Source organism: Pempheris klunzingeri, chromosome 4 (genome assembly GCF_042242105.1).
Source record: "Pempheris klunzingeri isolate RE-2024b chromosome 4, fPemKlu1.hap1, whole genome shotgun sequence".
Taxonomy (NCBI): domain Eukaryota; kingdom Metazoa; phylum Chordata; class Actinopteri; order Acropomatiformes; family Pempheridae; genus Pempheris; species Pempheris klunzingeri.
Window position 1 is genome coordinate 12,233,705 of NC_092015.1, and position 25,300 is coordinate 12,259,004.

At 42.2% G+C, this 25,300-nt stretch overlaps 2 protein-coding genes across 2 annotated transcripts in view; one reads left to right on the top strand and one right to left on the bottom strand.

Moving 5' to 3' along the window:
- Nucleotides 1–5,999: 5,999 nt before the first annotated feature.
- The window catches only part of arhgap35a (Rho GTPase activating protein 35a), a 61,453-nt gene continuing 42,152 nt past the window's right edge, over nt 6,000–25,300 (top strand). The window contains exon 1 of the mRNA XM_070829621.1: nt 6,000–6,633. The gene's annotated coding sequence lies outside the window, so the exon portion shown is untranslated. The remainder of the gene's footprint in view (nt 6,634–25,300) is intronic.
- Nucleotides 11,801–25,300, bottom strand: part of tmem160 (transmembrane protein 160) — a 133,087-nt gene continuing 119,587 nt past the window's right edge. The window contains exon 5 of the transcript XR_011584168.1: nt 11,801–11,812. The gene's annotated coding sequence lies outside the window, so the exon portion shown is untranslated. The remainder of the gene's footprint in view (nt 11,813–25,300) is intronic.

Sequence of the window (25,300 nt, forward strand, 5' to 3'; positions counted from 1 at the left end):
TTAATGTGACACTTTGCATCGGTTTTAATGAAACCTCAAGGTTTTATCTCACAAGATGGTCCAGCTTATGTATGATCAATATTTCTTATATGAAATTAATTAGTATTTTTGCTATACCAAAGTAAAAATGCACCATCTTTGTTTTCAGAACAGTATTTTAGTCACTTCTTTGAGTTGAGTGTTTAAGTGTGTGGTTATGTGGACCACATTTGTGACACACCTCAGAATTACTTTCATACACAATACAGAAAGAAATAGTAGCAGTATATATTTCCACCCTCTTGAGGTTACATCATTTGCGGTTGTTTTCTGCAGAGTCAGGGCTCAGAGTTTGTTTACTGGTCTGGTTGGGCAGCCAGTCCACCGCAGAACATTGCCCAGACAGCTTGGACAGCTTGCCTCTCTGAGCGTTCTGGGCGTTTAGGGAATCAGAGGGGGATGGGGGGACCGTGATTGTCAGGGATTGCACAACTGTGAGTGAAGGAATGTGCTTGCCCTTGGGACCCAGAAACATTTCAGCTGCAAATACAGAGAGGGTTGAGGTGGGATAGGGAAAAGAAATAAAACGAAAGGGAAGACCAACCAGCAAGCAAACAATAAATGTTGTGTTTTTCTTTTGCAGCTGTGTTTTGATACTAGTGTGTCCAGGACAATAAAAGCACAACAAATGTGGTCCTCTTTATATGACGATTGAATAGCGCAAATAACCTCATGTGTCATAATGTAATAGTTAGGTAAACAAAAGTTTTTATGATAGGGCCCAGCCCGTGCTGAAAATACAGTGGTAGGAGAGAGGGGAGTAAAAGAAAAACAGGCAGATTATTCAACAGAAACTTTGACCCCTTGCTAATCTTGCTCTGTGTGATTGAGGTCATGCAAATATTGCTGAGAACACAGTGACTAATATGATTGGACAGAAGCTTGTGGAGTTATTCAAACGGAGGGCAGTGCACCTTGAACCTGCCTGACTGTGTATTTAATGGTCAGTCACATTTTAAACTGTCAGAGCAAATTTAGTGCACTTTATATGTGACAATTTTACAACTCAAGTAGGAATAATACAACTTCTAAATGACTATTTCTTACATTTTGGTTTTGCCTTTCAACAGGAGGTTGAATATTGAAACAGGTTGTGCCTTGACTGTAACCTGAAAGACAGGCTTCACCCACATCTGTATTGTTTCCAGGGTGGAGTGTTTCAGTCTTAAATATTGCCCAAAGTGTCAAGGTCAATTCCTAAATCCATAAATTGGGTTTTTACAGCCCTATGAAGTATTTGTTTTCATATCACACAAAGTTTAGATTACCAGATTGGAATTGCATGTTCGAGGAAGTTCAAGGAAGGACTAACAGCGAATTCCAGGAGAAAGTCCCAATGCAAGACACTAAACATCTGTTTGAGCTGTTAGCACAGGCAGTCAACATTGCAGACATTTCTCCAAATAGTTGGAAATGGGTAAATTGACTTTCTGGAAAAGCCTGAAATCTACCTCGGTGGCTTAAATTTTGCATAATTTAGTGGCTGAAACTATCAAAGAACAGACAATTTCACAGCAAACCCTTTACCCAGTGGATGAATCAGGACACCACACACATAATTAGGACTAACCTTTGAGATGATTTATTTTCTCCGAAAAGGTATTGAATATTTTCCGTCTGTGTGGATAAGGTTTTAGGTCGGAGCGCTCGGGTGAACAAATCTATTACCTCTCATCTAGCCACAGAACATTAAAATCTTTTAGAGGATGACAAATGCTTGAGTTTGGACAGGGAAACGGGGATCAGTTGTGAAAGGATGTCGTGTGTGAGGCATGGGGCCAAGAGGGCAAATGGACCAAAATAAAGTCTATTAATTACAATCATGATGACATGGCCAGATTCCTTTTTTTCCATAGCTCAAAAACAGTGTTGCAATAGAACAGGCTGGAAAACACAAAAACAGCCTGATATGTGTGATGCAAGTAGACTGTGATGTCCAATCACTGATCAACTTGGGGGCTGAACAAGAGCTTTGCTGAGGATGAACCGGAAACTATTTTGAACATTACTTACCATGAAAATTAATGTGGTACGATGAATTTTGTGTACTTTTTTGTGTTTGAAAGTGGCCTAAGATATAACACTCAAACATTGTGCACTTCATTTAAAAATGTTGTATTACAAATAAAAGTCTATCATTCCTTTTATTTAAATAGGATGTATTAGTGTCTTCAGATTGCGATAATAGACAACTTATATGAGCAGCATTTTACTATTATACCTGTTCAAGGTGAAGCTTAACTACTTTCGATGGAGATGTTATGTATTACAAGATGGACAAAGTGAATGATATATAAATATACAAAATTCTTTAGTGCTAACATGAGGGCAAAAGTCCCTATTCATCAATGTAGATGTGATGGTGCCTGGAAGCAGTGTTCTTTATGTTGTTTGTTTCGTCATATAAAAAAGAATAGTTACAAAAATATTAATGAACTTTAGTGGGATTTGATGGTTTTTACTACGGTGGCCGGGAGGTGCAAAACAATTTTACAATACGAGAAACACTTTTACAAAGCTGGAGACAAATTTACATTTTAGAAAACATTTTTACAAATCAGAAAACAAAATTACGTTGCCATAACACATTTACAAATCCTGAGACAAATTTACATTTGAGAAAACAAATTTACAAGACATGAAACACTTTTACAAACGCAGAGACAAATTTACAAGTGACGAAACACTTTTACAAGCGGCTGAAACAAATTTACAAGTAACTTTTTCAACCGGAAAGGGAATGTACCGGGTTAATCGGCTCATATGTTCGCCACAAAATGGGCAAAAGACCGCTTGACTGCCGTCCATCGTGGGTCGCCATGAACTCCTTATCACTTCTGGTTCTACTCGACAGTTGGTACATTCCCTTTCCGGTTGAAAAAGTTACTTGTAAATTTGTTTACTTGTAAAAGTTTTTCTCGTATTGTAAAATTGTTTTGCACCTCCCGGCCACCGTATTTTACCCCTAAAGTATGTAAAAGAATCAACTCAAAGTGTAAATGGCAGGTTTGGATATTCTTCAGCATTCCAGCTAATGGGGAAACACTCACTTTTGTGTAAATTCCTCCAGACCTTTAAGGACTTCAGGTATGGTTATGACGGGATTGGTGACACACAATAATAGATCATCTGCATAAAGTAAGACAGTATGGCTTAGGCCTCTACAGCTATCAAACATCTGTTAAACAGTTGTGCCATATTGAAGAAGGACTGTCTACTATGAACAAACACAGTCTACTTTGGTCATTTGGAATATGATATAATATGTTGAAGGACTTTTTCAAGTCTTTCAAAAACACTTTACCATCATAGTTCATCGATTGGTCTGTAGGATGAGCAATCCAGTGGGCCCTTATTTTTCATTAATGGGGGGTATTTTCTAGTGCTTCTGTATAAACTAAAAGAAGAAGTGAGTCTAGTTTGTCTTTAATTTTTTTTATAAGGCTGTGTGGGGAACCCATCTGGGCCTCTCCACTCTGACGGGACATTATCACAGTGGCCTTTTTCTCCAGTGTGAGATTCAGTCCGAATTCTGCTTTAGAGTCTGAGTCAGTTGTCGCTGTGTTCAAATTAGAGAAAAAAAGTCAAATTGGTTATGATTTGGTGTTAAATCTAAAAAGTAAAACTCCTTAAATCGATTATCAATAGTTTGATGATCTTCTGTTGAGGAGCCATCAGATGATCTAATCTGTGATATGATGTGAGATGCTGCTTCTTGTTGGTTTGCCAACAATTTTGAAGGTGTATCCCTCTAAAAAATTTACTACGAGATTTAAAAATTAGGTTTTCTGCTTGTGTGGTGGTTAAGAGATTAACTTCAGTTTGGAAGTCTACTCTCTTCTTGATCAAATCAGAAGTCAGAGAAGCAGATTTTGTCCAAAGTCTTAATTTTTGAAGATGTACTTCAATACTTCTATGATTAATTTGCTGATACAGGTCTGTGCTTTGCAAGCATTAATCTGTCCTTAATACACTTAAAGAGGCCGAGATGCCATCTGTCATATTTATATCTAAAAAATATCTCAATCTACCTTGTAAAATGAGCTATCTGGTACTTGTTCTCAGATAAACTGCACAAAGTCAGAGTCAGCATGCAAGAGTGGCCAAGCCGCCAGGTCCTTTTGGCCCTCTGTGTAGCCTGGTTAGTGATCACAAGTGGATTATATTCACAGTCTGTGATTGCACTCAGTAAATCAGTTTAAGTATAAAAAAAAAATAACATTGCATTATATTCTATAAATTGGCTGTATGGTTTGAGTGCATATGTTAATCCAGTAAAGTAGCTACAGCTGTCAAAAGTACAATAAAGGAGAAACAACAACAAAAGTAAGATTTTTTGAATCTGAAATGTGATGAAAGTATCAGAATGGAGATACTCAGGTACAAGTACTGTAACATTGTAGTTTGACTTAAAGTTACTTTTATTCAACCGGCAAGTTTTTTCTTGATTGGAAATGGCACAGGCGTCTCCCAGAAGATTATAAGACGATGTACAAGAGGCATCATTGTGGAAAAAAAATATTTCTCAGCTTTTATTTGCATTTGAACATAAAGTGGCATGTCCAAAATTATTCATCCCCTTCTCAATAATCAATAGAAAAGCCTTTATTGCCCCCCCCCAAAGCATTAGGTTCCCACCACCATGTTTGACAGTGGTGATGGTGTTCTTAGGGTTGAAGGCTTCTCTTTTTTTACGCCAAATGAAGGATACATCATTGTGGCCAAACAATTACATTTTTGTTTCATCTGACCATAAAACAGAAGACCAGAAGTCTTCTTCTTTGTCCAGATGAGCATTTGCAAAGGCCAAGCGGGCTTTTGTGTGCCTTATCTGGAGAAGTGGCGTCCTCCTTGGTCTGTGTCCGTGGAACCCAGCAGTGTGCAGTGTCCGTTGGACTGTCTGCCTTGAGACGTTGCCACCAGCAGAGCCCAGATTCACCAGGATGGCCTTGGTGGTGATCCTGGGATTCTTTTTCACCTCTCTCACTATCCTCCTGGCCAGCACAGGTGTCACTTTTGGCTTCCGACCACGTCCTCTGAGATTTTCCACAGTGCGGAACGTCTTGTATTTTTTAATAATACTTTGCACTGTAGCCACTGGAACTTGAAAACATTTAGACATGGCCTTATAGACCTTTCCTGACTCGTGTGCAGCCACAATGCGCAGCCGCAGGTCCTCCGTGAGCTCCTTTGTCTTAGCCATGACTGTCCACAAACCAACTGCAGAGAGCTGCTGTTTTTCACCTGTTGAGTTGATTAAAACTGTTCCTGCTGCTGCTGTTCCCAATAAATCAGGGTAATTAGGATGCTTTAGAACAGCTTGGACTATTTGGAATGGTATAGAACTTTGGATTTTCCCATTGACTGTGACAGTTTGCAAAGGGTATGAATAATTTTGGACATGCCACTTTTTGTTCAAATGTAAATAAAAGCTGAGAAATGTTTTTTTTCCCCACAATGATGCCTCTTGTACATCGTCTTCTAATCTTCTGGGAGACGCCTGTGCCATTTCCAATCAAGAAAAGACTTGCTGGTTGAATAAAAGTAAGTCAAAATTGGCCAGGGGTATGAATAATTTCAGGCTTAACTGTATATATGCATAAATCAAACTACCAAAAAGTAAAGAAAAAAATATTGTCATTTAGGCAATTGTATATTTTTATTGTGTGTACTCTCCTTGTGATGGTCAGTGACAATTTGTTTAAAATTATACTAAAAATATACTTAAGTAAGTTTTATTTTTCTATCTATCAGTCACCGTCTACAGCATCCTGTGAAGTGATGAACAGCGCTGCTAAGCAATAATATTCATAAACAGTGTGCGTGTGTGTTGTAATTGTGTCTATGAACCGCTGGGTGAGACTCTCTCTCTCTCTCTCTCTCTCTCTCTCTCTCTCTCTCTCTCTCTCTCTCCCTGTGTGTGTGAATAGGAGGGGAGATGCTGGATTCGGGAGAAGGTCCGCCATTATTGGGAAGCTGAAAAAAAAAATAGACTTAAACACACCGTCACACATTTAGCCTGTTAGGGGCTTTACATGAGAAAGGCAAACACAACGCTTTGGGACGAGCTCTGGTGCGCTAAAAGCGACGCTTTGGCACATGAAGGCAGAGCTTGCGATCGCGTTTCCTACGGACTCTTTTATTTTTGACACAACAAAGGAAATAATAATTGGTCAAAACAACGTGGTGGTTGAAGCAAGAAGGAAAAACACACCGAAACAGCGCTTTCCAACGCCTCCCCCTTTCCTCCTCGTTTCCAGTCGTGGAGAAAAAAACTGGAGTTTGAGCAGCAATTTCTCTTTTTTCCTGACGAGAATTTAGTTGTTTTTTCTCCTCAGACTGAGAGAGAAAGAGAGATATGCATCTGAAAACTTCAGATTGACGAAACTGAGCACTTAACGTGGGAAGCAATGGACAGAAAACCTGTTTACTAAAAAAAAAAAAAAAAAAAAAAGCGGAAAATAATCGATGTGAGTGCCAGTAGGAAGTGTTTTTGTCTGTTTTTTTAAAGTCTTTCACCGGCTGTGAGTCGCAGAGGAGCAGAGGGAGAAAGAAAGGAGTGGACGAGAGCTGGAGAGAGGGAGGAATGCTATGGTATGTAGACTGTTCTCTTATTTTTATACCAAATAATACATGATAACGCGCGATTTGCCCAAGAGCAAAACCTTGTTTCAAAACATAAAAAAAGACATTTTAAGGCGTTTACTTCTCCCTACGTTGCTGCTTGATTCAATTTAAAGTGCTGCGAATAACAAGAAACTGGGAGTCAACCCCAGTCCCCCTGAGGGCTGGTGTGATTTGAAGCAGTTTGTAGTGATAATAATGATTATTCTAATGATAATGCAGGGGTGTATAAAAAAACAAAAACCTGTTCCAATGTAGGTTACAGTTGCCTTGGGCATGTTTTAAATGGGAAGTTTAAGCAGTAGGAAGGGGGGAAGCAAGCTGGTGTCATAAAAATGGATCTTGTCCAAACATTAAAATTGTTTGGACAACAACACCTGGAATGCATTGGTCTTGTCAGGCCTGGAGGTCCCCCCCCCCCCCCCCATGCCTTGAATGTAAGGAGCAAATAGGACTTTCAATTGGTGGAGGGGGAAATAGGATGTTTGGGTTGGACCTCAGAACTGTCAAGCAACTGTTTGATGCTGCGTCTGCATGTTTTGCGTATTTATTCATGTGCTGATCCTCTCCGGGTTAAAATGAGCAATTAGATGAATTATAAATGAGGTTTTCTGAGGTTTGAAGTTGTCTAATGTAGCTGCCTGGGCTTTTATTTGGCCACAAACAGTGGCCCTCATCAGATTTAGGTCATAATACAAGCTCCTAAACGCAAGAAACTTTCATCATGTGTAATTATTTTCTGTCATTTTAAATGTCCCACTAACTTTGCAAACATCAAAGCTGCATGTACATGTGGTTCGTTCTGCTGGGAGGTAACTCTACTCGGCTCCCTGGGCAGGATAGTGTAGCTGCTTTTCCATCAAAAATATCTCAGGTGGGGATGTTTAACTTGCCCCCCTGGATGCTGCACATCCTCCATGATACAGTGATCCCTCCTAATGATAACAGTACAATTTATCTATTTTGTTGTGCAAGAACTATCCACTGGTGTGTCAAGGCAGAATCTCACTGCCACTGCAAAATGGTCATTGCCCTGCCAGCCACTCCCTTTTTGTCAGTGCTTCCTCCGGACTTCAGTACTTTTCATTTTAAAAGTGATCTCTCTACCTGCTTCTGAAGTATTGATTTAAGATTGACTGTGAAAGACTTCAGAGCGTGACATAAGCGGGTGAATGTCTGTGTAGGTTTGTGATATTGTGAAGACTGTGGCCTGTACTGCTGTGTCACTGCGAGATAGAGGGGACATTTTCAAAACAGGAACTTTGCCATTTGATAATGGATGCATGGTGTAATGCTGTGGATTTTACACTTTTACCAAGCGAATAAGTTGACTCATAACCCAGCGTTTTCTTGCAGTGCTTTGACTGAGTGCTATTTGATGAGTTTCCCTCTCTTTGATCTTAATCAACCTTATTGGTGAGACCATGCTATGGAGGAAGTAAACACACGCACACACTTTCCTTGATAAGACAGTCTCTTTGCTCTCAGGTAAATGCATTAGCAGCTGTCAGCACTTCTGTTCTCTGCTTGATTGGGCCCTTTGCAGTGCAGTCACACCTCTCCAGGAAGCCTCTTATGCACTAACAGCCGTGCCATTTGCCCAGGCAGCAGTCTAGCTACCAGCATACCCACTCACCCCTGTCTGTCTGCCTCTGGGCTGCAGATCGTGTTGTGGCTCCCTGGGCTAGAACATGTTCCTGGGATTAGAGGAGGGCAGGCTTTGTTCGTCAGGATGTAGGCCAGAGATGCGGATACATCCTTTTGATGAGAGCACTGGAAGAGAGATTCTGTCCCATATTATGTGGACAGATAAACACAGGGTTTGGCGTGCATCGTTGCAGTCATATCTCTTCCTGATATCACGACTAATTCTAATAGCCGTCACTTGGCTTCTCATCACTGGAGCAGTAATCATTTAAGAAAGGTAATTGGAAAGTACTTCAGCCCTTTAATGTGAAAAATGTCCTAAATCAGTAAGCCCAGCTGTGAGCAGGTTGTTTTAATAGGGAACAATGTGCTTCTGGCTTGTAATACCACTGTTTCTGAAAACTTACCCCATACCATATTATTTCCATTTCCACAAACATTTGTGCCACTGAATGAAAGGCGACCTCTCCCCTGCTCATTTGCAGATTTCACAGCTAGTCATACCTGTCAACGCAGCGCGACTCCATATGTTTAGGATGGATAATATCCCCCCTGTTCATCTGAAAATGTGCCGTTCGCTGAATCTCTTCTGTCTCTTGTATTACAGGAGAGGTTTGCTTGTGAGTCGGAGTAAGCCTGTGTTTGATGGAGAAAGGAGCTAATTATAGCGGGCAGCTTTGGAGTTTGGTGGACCAGATTACAGTCACTCTCCTCTCAATGGCTGCCTTGTTCTAGTGGCCGATTATTAGGCAGAGAGAAGTGCATTCTGGGATGATTGTATCTGAATTTCCATTAGAAAGTGTGCCTGCCTCAGTTGAACTGAGGTTCTCTTCTCTCCCCACTGTTTCGGCTCCCTTGCTCATTACAGATTTGCAGATGGGGACAGCTTGATATAAAGGCCTCTGTAGTGTCCCCTATTCTGTTCTAGAGCCAGTTTGACTCTGTCTCCTGAATGGCAGAATTATGTATGAGGGAACTGACCCCAAATCAGCAATGGTGTTTATGCCTAGTTTTATTTGAGGGAATAAATGGTTCACCCAAGAACTTTGAAAATAATTTTCAATGAAATCAATCAGTAGCAAGGATTGCATTTGCTCATATCCCAAGCCCACATTATCATGGTATTGCTTTTCCAATACAAATGGATTATTATGGATAATGCTAGTGGAAAGTAAGGGCTTTAGATATGATTAATGGTTTGAATGGTGGCTGTAGGGCTCCATTGAGAGTTTTAACTAGCCCTCATATTTCTTTAAGAGAGAAAAAAAAAGACAGTGACTGTGTTTGGAAGCACAGTGACCATGGAGATGAAGGACCAGGATGTAAGCCACAGAGGAATGGTGACCTCTGGATGTGAGCGGCCCTGCTTTGCTATTCCAGATACAATTACACAACAGCGGGACAAGGGTAATGGGCTATGGTAATTTGCAAGAGCTGGTGAGAGGGAACATTAGGGGAGAAGTGGGAGAAGCAGTGAAAAAAAGAGAGGATGCAACAAAGTTGGTAGTTAGAGGAAAAAAAAAGTCTATGAGAATAAGAGAGTAAAGTAAAGTAAAGCGCGAGCAAACTGCTGCCAGTTTCTGCTTCAGGCTGTGTTCCTGGTATGTGCCCTTTCAGCTTTGTGCTCAGGGATCAACCAATCAATGACAGCCATAAGTAACCCTGCTGCTTGGCTATTGGCCACAGCCGAATTCCATGACTCAGCACGTCCGTAGATAAGATGTTATGATTGAGTCACTGCCAATGAAATGAGGCCACTGCCCAGAGTTCAATAGGTTGTACTTCTGCCGCTGTAATCGCACACGAAAAGTTTGCACCACCTACACACAGTGCCAACACAGTTCGTAACCTGAAAGTTCTCCCAAGTTTTGTGGATTATATAGGGGACCGGCTTGAAAAGAGAGGTTTGTCATGCCTAAAAAACATGCACCACTGCATTTTACGTTAAGGGTATAATAGCCTCTGATTGTTTTCGAGTGAGTCAGTGTTTACGCTGACTGTACTTGGGATTTTGAAAGGCTGTAGACACTGGAAACCTCTCACCCTCAGAAACAAATACAGACTGCCCTGAAATCCACCTACACAAGTATTAAAGGATAACTCTGTGTATGCTTGCAGTCTGTGGACACATACACACACATTTCCCACACTAACCCAAGACTTAGTTTTAATTTTTGTCTTAACCTGTCGCACTGACCTACCCTCATCTTGTTCACAAGTCTCCAGGCTTCATTGCCTAAATTGGGCTGGAGTCGGGAGGAGAAGTTCCTTGTGTGTCATTGTTTGACTTTCTCTCTGGAGATTCTCCCTCGTGGCGCCCCTGGGTTTCCTGTAGGATGTCCACCTACGATGCCTGGTTGTGTGTGTGTGTGTGGGGGGGGAGATTGGGAGGCCAGGAGAAGTGGATAGGGTGGAGGAGAAGACAGGAGCTAGGCGACAAAGGCGAGGGGGATGATTCAGAGGAGGGCAACAATGGAGCCTTTTTTTATTCTACTAATAATCAGAATAACAGTGAAATCAGAAAAAAGCCGCATGTAACCACTTTGATCAGAATAAACTATCCATTTCCATTTGAAACATTTCCTTTATAGCTCTTTCTTGTAAATGCTCTCTATTTTCAGAATGCCTATGCTCTCTGCACACTCTCTGCTGTTCTGAATGATGACAGGCACTGAGGGTGGCACACCTTCTCCTGTTTAGTGGCTGCATGAGCAGCTCTATATTTTCTGATACAACTTGTTGGTTCAGTGGGAAACTTGGCAGTCAAAAAATAGTAGTCCTAAGCGCTCGATGCACATCTATCCTTACCCATTCATTTCAAAAGTAGAGAGAAGTGGTCAATACAACACCTTTTTGGAGTCATTTTATTTATACTTCCCTGGGCATCATCAAGCTGATTAATTTCCATTTGGAAAGGAAGAAAAATGCTCCTGTAACAGCAACTTGTGTGCGACTAGGAGACTCTGAGGTTGGGATGTTTATCTATGAATACTGTACATGTAAGCTGCTCCTGTCAGGTACAATATTACAACTTAAAAAAGACAAAAAACAGCATCCGTGGCTCCTCTCCTCCACTCAAACTGTTCTGTAAACATTGTAATTGAAAGCAATTTGGTGTGTGACTAACTACTGCTATTTGCTTTTTCATTTAATTTTCAAACATTAGCCATAATAAGATTAGGTGGCTTGTAAAATATGATGCAGGAATGATTTTATTATTTGACAGTTTTCAAACAGTAAACTCTGTGCAGAGGCAGGAAGTGAGTTTGTGGTGATGTGGTTAAATATAGTCTCTGGCCCTCTGCTGTAAGTCGCTACTGTCTCTGAGGGTTTCCAGTGGATGTGTGTCATGTCAAAATGTAACGGCTTTAGGTATTTGTATGTTAATGCTCATGGTTTATGTACAGCGACACCGGTGGAATAGGATGCTTAGTTTGTGTGTCATCCCGGCCTGTTTACAATGATGCCTCTTTCAAGCTGCTTCTGCCCGGTGCCCTGATAACTATATTGGAAGTGTCTTGCTACACCTGCAGCACTGAGACCGAAGAGAGAGGAGGAGAGTGGGAGGCAGAGAGGTGTTCTGCTACTAATGTATTCTAATTAAAGTTGGCAGGTTTAATCACAGACTGATAAGCATCAGAGAAGACACAGAAGGACGGAGGTAGAGAGATGAAGGAAGGGAAAAGGGCCTGCAGGCCTGGACAACCAGAGGTCTTTCAAAGTACCTCGCTTGACCCCAAGTTTTTCTTGCTGTTCTCAAACTCCTAAGCTCAATCGATCGCTCTTGTTTCCCCTCTGCTACTTTTTCTCCTCCTTGTATTTTTTCACTTTGTCACTAAATATTTCTGTTTCTGTTTATTTATGTTCGCTCAATGCTTCAATTTTTCTGCCCTTGGAGCACAGAGCAATGTTATTGTCAGCTGTAGTTAAGGACACTGGAAGGGCACCACCTTGTCACTAGACGTTTGTCTCAGATGCCACTTCAGGGGCATCTGGCCACCACTGTGTTGGCCTTTGGCATCTCCCCAGTGAACATGTGCTGACACTGTCTCCATCTCCCACATACAAGGACACACAAAACCCTTTTATTTTGACAAGGGACAATTTTTTACAATGCTGTCATTAGGTATTCTTAACTTGGAGCTCGCTCCAGGCACTTTAACATTTGCAAATCATAGGTGGCTGTTATTGTTTAGTATTCATGGTTGATGCAACTCAACTTTGAAAGTTTGGAAACTGACATTGGAAGTGGCTAACTGTTTTCAGTTATATGGACACCAAAATGGTCTGAAAATGTCATGTACACACACACACACAGTGGCTGACCCCTCCTCACCCTCATAACACAACTGTCAGAGTGGTTCTGGCTGTTAGGCAGCTGTATGACAGTGGACATCATATCCTCTTTAAGGTGAGAAGATAAGGCGGCTCTTCATAGCCATTTGTTATCACAGGCGGTGAGCCCTCGACACCTCCACATCCCTTATCTGGCCTAGCCCCAGTTTCTGGCCCAAGCTAGGGCTCATGCAAGCCCAGGGCTGATGAGTAAGCACTGCTCAGCCTGCAGATGGCTGGGCCTGCCATTATCGATCGCAGCGCCACCGCCTGTCATTCAGCCACCACTTAGCTAATGATGCCCATACTATTGTCTCATGGCTGAGAAAATGCCCATAAAACAGAAAGCGGCGAGTAACGACGGCGTCGGAGGGAAAGATGGACTTTACCGATAGAGGCACACCCTAGGCAGCCTGAGCCTAGTGGCACTGTCTTATGCTATCTTAGGATGGTAGCACTGCCATTCTTGTCATTGCTTGCTCTGTCTCTGGCTCTCTGTTCCCCTCCCCTTTCTTTCTGTTGGCTATCTTTATTGTGGTGCCGGTTGGTCCATCTGCATGAAGGAAAGACAGACCACAATTTCCGCCAGTCTGCCAGTGTCTGTGTTGGCCTGGTTTTGACCTTGTTACTCTGATTGTTACTGTTGTTGGGCAAACAGCACATTTGTTTGTGCTAAATAAATACTCTCAGTGACGAATCACCTTAAAGTCTTGAATCTAGAGGGAATTAGAGAAGGCTGCTATGAATGCTGTAAAGATATATGTCCACTCAAGCCATTTTAGAGGCCTGCGAATGGATTTAGCTCTGAGTTGGATTTTCATGGGGGGCGAAATGGGTCATTTCTCTTTTCAATGCCATAATTTCCCAGGATGCAGTCGGGGCCCCAAGGTCCATAGCTCTTATGTCAGAGTTCATTTCCTGTTGCTGTGCTCCAGCAGCTCCTGAGGATCCACCATTTTGTAACAGTCCTGATGAGGACTAGAGAAATGTCTCAATTCACTAGCCATTACTTACAAGTGTGTACAATTATTTAGGATCAGCTGACTTAACCAGTGTTGTAGAGGATGAATCAAGGCACAGAATTTCTGTTTCTCACAAATGACGTGAAGCTGTAAAGTGAATAAACTGTAAGCAGAGTCAAGGTCACATTATGCTGAATATCCTAGAAATAAGAAATTTAACGAACATTTTTGCTGATATTTCTATTTCTAATAATACTTTAGAAAATGCTGCTGTTGGATGTAAATCGCCACAAACCTCAAACCTGAGTCTGCACCAGTCCTGCCTCTTCCTTTGTTGCTATGCTGACTCCCATGTATGTCCTAAGTTGTGAAGATAAAAGTAAGGGAAACATGGGCGAAGAATGTAAACATTTCTAGGAGTTGTCTTTGGTTTGTTCAGAGAGAGGACAGCCTCACCACACCACAGCTCGTATTAGTCACAGTCATCGGAGAGAAGAGAATGCAGACCCAACGAGGGAAAAGGTTGTTGGGAATGCAGTTTGTCAGGTCAGGACGAGCTGGGCCTGTTGTAGCTTAAATCCATGTGACTGCCAGAAAGAAAACAAGGTGGAAGGAGGTGAATCTCAACTGCACTAAATGTTGGTGAAACATCAATATCAAGACATTTGCAGACCTTTTGTGTGTGTTGTTCTTGTATTTCCTTCTTGTACTTATTCTAGATGACGTATTGGATGCAAGTCTTTATTTCAATTACAGTGTTGATGCAGTTGTACATTTCCACATAAACTCTATCTTCACTGTAATGCCAAAGTTGGAAAACTTTGTTGGGCCTAGTGAGGAGCAGAGAGGGCCAGCAGGATTTTATTCTTTACATTTGGATTAACATTTGAATTTTTCTGTTTGAACAGGTGGATGTAATCTTTTAAAATGATATATGAAATGTCTAATTCACCTTTTCAAGTGACAAAATAATTCACATCCATTGATAGCCAGGGGATTTGCAAGAGGCAAATTTAAAAAAAAGAATCTGAGGCACTGACTTTCTTTCCTCAGTTTAGGCCGAGCCTCAAAAACACTGGATCCTACATTTCCCATAATGCAACTCAGTACTGCCCAAGCCCTCTTGAGTAATTTTGGCAGGCTTGACAAAGCGCCGTCAGAGCAACAGAAGACGTTATGTAACTGGTTTTACAGGTAGTGCAGTCCTTCCTGTGACAGGTAAATTGACTTTTTCATGTCAAATCGACGGAATGCTCCTTTAAAGATGATTATACTTAAAGGATTTACCAACACTTCATACACAAAGTTAAAGCCTGCGTACAGCATGTAGTAAAGATATTATTAACCTATCATTGTTGGGTTTTTATATTGTTCAATGGCATTGAACTTGATAGTTTGATTCTAAGTGGAGTCCAATCAAGAGGGAAAGTGTCCCTCATGCTAGTCTGAAGCCACTGGTCCTCTGTCAGTGTTTGCTCATGCAGGCTGCCATGTTTTCAGTCGGGCAATTTTTCCTAAAAAGCAAAGTAGTTAATCACTAATGACTCCGAATGACTAATGGCATGTTCGTCCTACAGTGATTGTGGTAAATGGTGATTGAGAATGTTCTTTGTTCTCCCTTGTTGATCACATCTGGTCAACGAGAAGACATTAATTCACAAGTATCTTTGAACAATCAAGAAAGACGTTAAACAAGCTCAGAGACACGGTGGTATTGTGACTGGAGTTTGTCCTTGCCCAGACCCCATGTATCATAGATTGTTAAAAGTTTTGGCTCCATTCCTGACATCAAGTTTAAGATGCATTATAGAAAAGGATTTTATCAGAGAATGGATGTGCTTTTACACCCGTAATATTTGGATCCTCTCCTCCTCTCTAACCATTGTAGGAGATAGATTGGACAAGAAGTAAGGAGAAATTATTCAAAATGCACCTTTATCCATTTTATAATACGTGAACTCAGGCTAATGACATTCTTAGCCTCCTAGTCCGGAGTCAAGCCAACAAATCTTTAGTCCAATAAAGCTGCTTGAGAAGAAGGAGTCGCTTGAGTTGATGAGTGGAAATCCATTCGACCTCTCTATTGAAGTACTGTCTGAGAGTACGAATGGTAATGCTTTGGTTTAACCATAAGGTGTGTATCGAGTCTGACATTACTACAGCTATCTATGCCATATGATGTGGATAATGTGCATTATTGATTGGCGTGAAGAGAGATTGTTTTACAGCACAAAAGAGAAACAGTTTTTGCCCTCTAAATGATTCGCAACTCCAGTCCAGTTCTGCTTTAACTGCATAGTTTTAACATGAAATTATGCAAATTCATTGTCAAGTTTCATTACTTACTTTGGTTCTCATCCTTTATGCTGGTTCTTATTCTGCATTTTGCAAAAGACTCTACAAAAACAGAAGGCAACAGCTGATAAATGGGATTCTGATTTCATGTAATATGTTATGTGGCTAATAGCGTTTAAAATGATTCAAAACTACTCATGTCTGGGACATCTTGGAAATAAACATTCAGAATTACTGTGAAATAGCGGTGATGCTTACATGTCTTCCACATGCTGTTTATATTTTGGGAAAATACGTGTCCATGTATCAGAGAGAACAAAAGTCAGACAGAAGTGATTTGGAATAGAAAGACTTAATAAAAAAAAAAGTAGAATGAGAAGAATTGTAATAGAAAATGGACAAAACATATATATCACAGCCATCAGCTCAGTTGTTGCCATAATCATGTCAAATCATTTGAGTCGTGCTATTTTGATTGCAGAGTGCTTCTTGTTTGTGTACGATTTGGTAGAACAAACCAAACAAGTGCCTGAGACTAGTTTAACCTGCCCTTGAACCGCAACTCATATTACTCGTATTACACATGAGCACACTTATTGTCAGACTTTAAGCAAACTCTCTTTCAACATACTCGTATATTACAGAGACTCCCATCCACAATATTTCAGTTTTTTACTTCACAACTATGTAAATATATTCTCTCTCCGTCACTAGCTCCTCACTGTTTGGCCGTAGTCAGTCAGATTCTAAGAAATTGTGCAACCCAGAGAGTTTCCACGTGCAGATTTTAGACCACAGAGCGGAGCTTACATCTAGGGCCTTGCCTTTTCCTCTCTTCCATTCCCTGCTCCCTCCAGAGGTCATAGTTGACAGGAGACATGCGTGGGTGATGTCAGCGCTCTCCTCGGAGGATCTGGGGGTCCTCAGGGGTCTTGTGAGGTTGGGCAGAGGCTCCAAAGGGGAAGGCGGAAGCAGGGATGGCAGAGAGAGGGAAAGAACAGTTCGCTGTTGTTCTACTTTGTTTTTTCACATGTCGCTGCTAAAGAGGATGTCGATGGTTAGGGCCATGGTTATGTGTTTGCACGTCTGTGCATCTATAAGCTACTGAAACCATTTGGCACACCACAAGGTCCACACATTTGAATTTAAATTGTAATTTAGCAGTATTTTGTATTTTTCTCCTTCAGAATTTTCATGTTTTTGCTATACAGTTGTCAAGAACACATTAAGTTGAAGTTGTTTTAGTGCATGCTGGGTTGTAGACTTGTTTGGAGGGTCTGTAACGTTAAACATCATGTGCAAAACACTTGTGCAAAGGTTGAGAGCGTGTTGGGCGGTGCGCCTCGGGCTCCCCGATGATGCACCACGGTCAACAGATCCCATTGCTTGCACAGCTGGGGCACACTTGACGGGCCTCTGCAGTACAGAGATGGAGAGAGGGATGGGGAGGAGGCAGACCTGGAGAGAGGGGGAGAAGAGAGAGGGAGAGGGAGAGGGAGAGGGAGGGAGAGGGAGCGAGAGACTGGACTGATACAACAGAGGAATGCTGTGAGGGCCTTCAGGGCAGGATCCAAACTGCAAAAAGGACAAGCGAGTGCAGGATGAAACAAGAGCAGAAAACTGATTATAAATGACAAATCCCCGGCTCTCACAACCAAACAGTGTTAGCTGCTGTGTCCTGGGGGTGGGAAAATGCAACAGTAATAGCTCAGACTCCAGCCCAATCTCCTGTATGTATTCTGCGCACATGCGTGTGATATGTTTGTGTATGTGGCCTCCCTGAATTCGACAGACAGAGACAGGAAATTTTGCCCCTCCCCTCCCCTGTCCTCCCTTCATCCTCTGCCCTGTGCTCGCTGCCTGGTGCTGATTGGCTGGGGGGAAAGCGAGGGATGAGGTTTTGTCGTCTAATCTGGCAGCAGATCGCCACTGATGGGCCTCTGTAGAATGGCTTTAGTAAATTACTGTTCCAGGGAAGGGCAAATCCCTTCTATCAGATAGCAGCGCTCTCTTCATCTCTCCCTCCATCCAAGTCCTACACTCTTTCTCTTCACTACATCAGCCAGGCTTTGACTTTATCTCTCCATCGCTACCTTGCTCCACTCATCTCAGTAGCTCTACTTCTTTCTTTTCTTTCTGTCTTTCTTTCCCTCATATCATTTAAATGTGCCATGTTGTGGACCTGTTGTGTGTCTGCAGCAGACCTGATTCTCTCTGCCTAAGGGCCCCTCACACCTGGAGTGAATGAAATGAGTCGGTGTCAGAGAGAGGCGCTCTGCGGATTTTGCTTTAAGGCTACTCATCAACATCAGCACATTACAGTCTGTGTGTGAACAGTTTCCTCTGTCCCCCGGTGTGTTTGTGCATGTTAACAAGATGGACCAGTTTTGAGGGCGGCCATCTTGCCTTGCCCTCACAAGAGATAATACAGTACATCCTGCCTCAGTGCCTGGTAGATGGTGTTTGTTGATTAGAGGGAATTGCTTTTTGCATATGGTTTTAGTTTTGCATAACCGTGTCTTTAAAGATAGAACGTAACCAAGGCAGGGATAAAGAATATCAGGGCGTTGGATATGTGTGGATACTGAAGAAAAAGGGAGTGTTTTTTTTCCACCTTCAACTCACTGTTTGTGTGTGCACTCTTGCCTGAGGTGGGGAATGTAGCCTGGCATGGATAGGTGAGTGGAGCCAAACTCCCAGCGACCTCCTGTGTTTTGTTTCAGCTACCTCCGACTCCTCCACAACCGGGTAAAACAACATTGTCACTCTGCGCTGACATATGGCACCCAGGCACGCCTGATGTCACACAACGCTGCTGTCGCCCTGACGAAACTCCAGCTTGATAATCAACAGGTGGTGTATAGGAAGAGGTGGAGAGGCCACACACTTTTTCATTTGAAGTGTGTTTTACTGCTGTGTGGCCGTGATGAGGTGTGTCACCAAACAAGATTCACAGCCATCCAACCCAGCAGAAGTATCTGTTTGGTAAAGGTTGTTGTTGTTGTTAACTAGTATGTTGTTAACTACTGTATGACTAGTATGTTTACATGCACAGTCATGTCCCAGGTGCTCATGCTGGTTTTTATCATGTTTGAGATGAGACGTTTCCAAGGAACATGAGATAGCTGTTAGTTCATACCACTGTATACAGATTAAAACATGATCTATGTTTCTAATCCTCCATGGTGGGGAAGTTTGTCTTTTACCTCGTGATGTTTCAACCATTCTCAGTTTTGTACTGACTGAGCTGTCTTAGCAGATGAAGAAGAACCCACTTTGGTTTCTGGCATTATCATTCTGCTTTGATCGCAAGTTTGATGGAAGATTAGAGCAACAATGCAATTTGCCCTGCAGATTTAAGACGTCCAACTTCATTTAAGTGTGTAAATCATCATTAGCGCTTCAACTAACTATCATTTTCGTCATCAGTAAAACTAATGATTAGTTTCTCAATCATTCTGTTAATCGTTTGGTCTTAAAATGTCCAATGACAATCATAATTTTGTAAATTTGTAAATTTTGATATATTTAAAATAGCAACATTTGAGAAGCTGCACATGTTGAATGAGGTTTATATGCCGTTATATCATTTATTATCACGTTCTTGTATTAAGTACTACATATCTAGAGATGTGTCTGCACACACAGTAGGAATCACAAACCATGTATGACAGTTTCTATTGATGAAGATGAATGATTTTTTTTTAAAGCCAGTATGAAGATTTCATCCAGGTTTTGGAAACCAGGATATGATGTTACATGCATAGCACGTAACCAGGATACTCCCAAAAATCTGATCATAGCCAGTATGCTTGTGTGCATATTAATCCTGGCAATATTTTGTAGGGCATATCATCCTCCTATGGCTCATGCAGTTGTTGAGCATATAACCTGTCATTTTGGATTGTCACCTGGACCACACTAGCCTCGGCCTGTATGCTGCTGCCTGGTTGCTGATGCATTGTTACACTCTCTGATAATGAGCAGACTGTAGGGCCTAATTCTGGCTGGCGTACCAATACTGATTAGAATGACAGGAGGACTGGTGTTTGGTGAGCCCCACCCTTCTTTATCGACTCTCTCTCCCTGCAGTGTGAAAGGAAGCATCTGTCTGCTCCTCTGCCTCCCCACTGCTCGCCACACATGCTCTCTCTCTCTCTCTCTCTCTTTCTCTCTCTCTCTCCACAGCCCACACTGCTATCGCTGCGGCTGCTAGCTATCCAGCTCGTGCCGATGTCAGAGCCTCTAATCTCTCTAGCATAAAGGCCATGCAAAGGGAATTTATGTTAGCCTGCCACAGGAAGAAAAGGAGAAGCGGAGAATCGTTTGAGCAGGTTGACAGATAAGGCTCTTGTGCTTTCTGTGTGGTGCTTTTTAAGCCATGTTAAGCTGCTTAATTAGACATAATCTACAGACCCCAGACTGAGGCGGAACTAATGAAGTTAAAAGACTCAAATCCCATCCTACCATCACACTCTCCTCTACTCCACACCATCACTTGCGCCTCTCGGTTTCATCACTAGACTCTCCTCTCTGCTGCCTACCATCACACCCTCTCCTCCTTGCAGCTCACTCTGCCCTCTCCTCCTTCTTACTATCCCACTCTTTCCTTTTAACACCATTAATGTCTTCCATCACACGTGGACATTCTGTCCCGCTTATATTACAACTTTAAACATTTATCGCAAACAGCCAGAACTAAATTATCACCAGCTAATAATTTCTACAGTTCTGATAAAGCAATTTGCTGTGTGATTGTTTCTTCAGAGCCGTGAAATGTTCCTGCATAGCATCAGCATTTCATTACAAGTGTAGCATATTGAATCCAGACCTAATTATCAGTCATCAGTACACTCTGAGTGTATGAGTATAGCAAAACATGTTGAAGTGTACCCCAAGTTTATCCTGTCTGCCTTAAGTCTTGGTGCCAGTGAGCATTTCGGGGCATATTGTCAGATCAGAGGAAAACCTTTAGAAACTCAACACTTTGGGCAATATGCTTATTTGCCTTGAAAGATCGCTACCACTCTCATATCTGTCCGTTAAATATGAAGTTACAGCCATCAGCCGATTAGCTTAGTTTAGCACATAGACTGGAAATAGGAATCAGCTAGTCTGGCCTTGAAGTTTTAAAAAAAAAAAAAGTCTCCCTACCACCTCTAAAGCTTGCTAAATAACATGTTATATCTCATTTGTTTCATCTGCACAGAGGTGAAGTGTAAAAACGACTGGAGGTTAAGGCAGGTTTCTTTTTTGGCTGGAAGCAGTGGCTTTCTGGAGTCTCCGCTGGTAGCCTGGCAGCATCACAATGACAACGACAAGATTACAGGAAGTCGCCGCGCCCGGCCAAGTAATAATCCTGAACATAACCACCACCCTCTTTTAGAATACGCATTGATCTTGATACGCATTGAGCTTTACATTCTTAGCCCTCCTTCAGTGTACCTCTTGCAGGCCAGAATGCTCATATTTATCAATGGTTTTGTATGCATACGACTAATATCTTAAAGCCAGTTTAGGACAAGTTGAACGCCTCTAGCCCCTTCCATGCTTGTTATCTAGTGTTAGCTTGACGGAGGAGGAATCCTGCACAACCAAGCTTACAGATCTGTGATACAGTTCCTCAAGACATAAAACAAAAACAACATAATGAGGGCTTTCTGCGGTTAGGTACTAATGTGTGCTGTGGTCAGAATTCAAAAGGTTGAAGCCAGACTGAGGACCTGGGGGAAGTGGTGAGTGTTACAGAAAGTTACTTGGCAGAGTCTGCTGTGTTTTAGCACATTTCCATCTCTGCAGCAGTGCTGCTTCCACACTCATCCCTGCTCTCGTTTGTAAGCCTTCCCTCTCACTTTTGCAGTAAGAAAAGGACGTGTTTCTCATGTCAGCACCACACTTCCCTTCCTTAATCCCACCATGGGGCAAATCTGTGCGCTGACCATGTGTGTGAATATCTTATCTGCAGGTGGATGAGTGATTCCAACTTTTTGCCAGCTTACAATACGCTTTGTTCAAACACCATCTCTTGATGCGGCCCCCCTGTTGTTGCTGTGGCATGTTTACATAGCTCTGCTATCTTCGCATCTTGCAGGACCAGCTTCTTTGTCTTGTTTTGAGTTTTCCCTGAAGCTGAACATCAGTTATTTTCCTACACAGAGGAGCGGCTGGCACGCTAGCTTGTAAATGCTCGTCGTCTGTCCAGGAGGAGATTGCAGCTGACCATTGTTGGATTTCATCATCGTCATGAATGCGCTGCCTCGCTGGTGATGGCCTGTCAGAGAATTTTCCTCGCCCCATTATCTTTCTGCCTTCCCTTCATGCCCTCCTTTAGCCCTCCTTCCCGCCTCGTCTTTACCTGTAGTTGTTACGGCTTTTTGTACTGTCAAACTCATTCTCTTCACTGTGTCTTGCATGTGCTAGTGCATTGTGCGATTGCATTCATTAAGGTGAGGCAAATGTGAATGCCAACCAGAACCTTTGCAATAAAAATAACCGTAAAAGGTAATAATGTGCTGTGCATATTGACTCTCCTCAACCATCTCAAATTCTACCTTTTCTGTCTTCCTGCTGCCTCTCCTGCTCATGTGAGAAACCTCTCCCCTTCAGTGCTGCCCAGTATCATGGTGCTGTTGAGTGGATCTGAGGGCTGCTGAATTCTGGTCTTGCTTGATTAGCCAGTGTGTGATGCTGTAGGCAGCTTTGTTTTGTTGCTGAATGGGCTGTTCCACTGAGAGCACAGGAGACGACGAGGAGCAGTAGAGGAAGGAGGGGATGGAGAGAAGAAGGGTGGAGTGGAAAAGGAAAAGCACGGAGAATGCTGGAAAAGGAAAAAAAAAAAAAAAGAAGATAAAAGCCAAGGGGAAGGATATAAAAGGAGAGGTGGGGAGTAGATAAACGAGACAGGAGAAAAGGCTGGAGCAGAAGGGGAAAGCAGAAATAAGCAGAGGAGAGGACGGTGATGCAGAGGAGAAAAGAGAAAAGAAATGACCTCTCCTCCTGTGGAGAGGGAAGATAACCAAGAGTGTTTAGAAATGCTGAGGTGGACAGAAGCCATATCTTCCACCAACACAGCACCTGCTAGTCTGCCTGCCCTCCCGTTCATTGACCGACTTTCTATTGTGGGTATTTGTGCGATTATGTGTGTCTTCCCTGCCTGTGGATGGATGTATGTGTGTGTGTATCTGTGCATACACATTATTATTCTTACAGTTAGTGTACCATTTTTGTTTCAGCCCACAAGATAGCAGCCTGAGATTTGATGCTGGAAACATGTTAATACTCAGACACGACAAATCCCTGAATCCCTGCACTGCACCACTTTAATACATGCATGCTTTAATAGCTTTTCTTGTAAAATATGGAAGGAGGTCTGTGCAGTAGTTTCTCCCTCGGTGTCTGCACATCAGAATTGTACACCAGAAGTGTACAGCTTTTCTGTAAACCTGTGGGACCAGGAGCACAGTCCTTTTTAGGAATCAAATTGAATGCTCTGATAGTCACTCTGCAGGTCCACTTGGTTGTGGGCGTGGTTGCTGAAGAGGCAGAATAACAGACCACAGTGACCATATTGTAAGGATGAAAGATTTGAGAAAGATGTCTTCTTGTATTCTTTTCCTCTATTGTGATTATTTCCTGTGATTTAAACTCCAGACCTGTACTTGGGGACGACTTAATATTACACTACAATTGATGCTGATGTGCAGCTCTGCACTGTAGCTCCTTTAGCTAACATTAGCCTCATAGACTAACAGGACAAGGCGCTTCATAGCTTTGAATCCTGGTGAACTTTTAAGGTCACTGGCTTAAAAAGATGCAACGTTTGTGATGCAACCTAAAAGTAAAAAGTGGCAGATTCCAACAACTCTCTTCACTCAGCAGCTACCAAGCTACCTGCCATCTATTTGCTAGCTGCTGGTCTAAAATTGATGTCAGACATTTACTAATATCATTTATCTAGAAAAACACTTGCTACTTTGTTGGTATCTTATGCATAGCAACAACAACATATTTGTTGTTATGCCAACTCACACAAACAACCATAATTGGGCTGGTGAAATAGCCGACTTTAACTTTCACTTGCAACAGCTTATTAAGACATGGCCAATAATTGAATTTACTATTAAAATTGCTGCTGTTGCTGTGTGAAAATTGTTGCTTTAGGTACCTAGATGAAAGCTGAGAGGCCTCCAGCTCCTCATACAGATTTTTAGACATATATGTATATATGGGCCCAGAACACTTCAGCGTCCTCAGTACTGCTTTAAACACAAAACCTCACCTGCTCTCCTGACCTGGCTCATCCCATCCGGTGTCTGCTGCCCGTCTGATGACTGTGTTTATCTGGGCGTAGGCAGATGGAGGATGATGAGAGAGCCCAGAGAATTTGGGTTATTTTTGCATTTTGGTATGAAATATAATGATTTTTGTGCTCTGCAGGCCTTTCTTCCAGAGATGTTTTTGTGTGTGCGAATATAAATGTAATTCTATATGCCTTTACCTTTTGTGTATGTTATATTTTGTAGATGCGGACTGCGTTGTAGATGGAATAAAGCCCACTGAGTGTTGACAGTATTGGCTTGTTCGAGCTGATGGGGTGGATTAATGCTGAGTACTGTGAGGTAGAATGAGATTGCAGATCTGCTGTGTTTTCTTGTAACGTATGGTTCTGAAATCTGCAAATCTGTCTTGATAAATTCAAGGTTGTACACTGAAATGAAAATATGACAACGATAAGCCCCCTTGAGCTCCTTCTTTGCCATCTCCGAGCCCTACTTGCTCTTTCATTGCCTTTCTCTTCTCACTTTCTCTCATTCCTCTTCCTAAAAAGTGATTCCTCTTTTCTTCCTCTTCTTATTTTTGCATGTCCTCTTGTTTCCTTTATTGGTATCTCTATACGTTTCCACTCCTCCCTTTTTACAAATGGTCTGTTTGATAGGCGATTGGAAGAACACACACTTGCACACATTCACTCACACACAAGTGAAATAAAGAAGCCCCTTATCTCTCCTACCAGAGACACTTGGTTCATGTGCTCGCATGCAGATGAATAATATATGTGGATACAAGCGCGTACACACACAGCACACAAGTAACCGATTGGTGGTGATGCTGACATGGGCCGTTGTATACTAGGCGTTTGTGCTCTTTGTAACACAACTGTGTGTGTGTGTGTGTGTGTGTGTGTGTGTGTGTGTGTGTGTGTGTGTGTGTGTGTGTGTGTGTGTGTGTGTGTGTGTGTGTGTGTGTGTGTGTGCACTCTGCTGACTGCTGTCACTGTGGAGGGATGTAGAGTCTCCAGGGACATGGTGATGAATGGGAGTGTTGTCACTAGTCAGGTCCAGCTGCCTTTGTGCTGCCTTTATGCTGCATGTTCTCCTATTATACCACAAGCGCTGCAT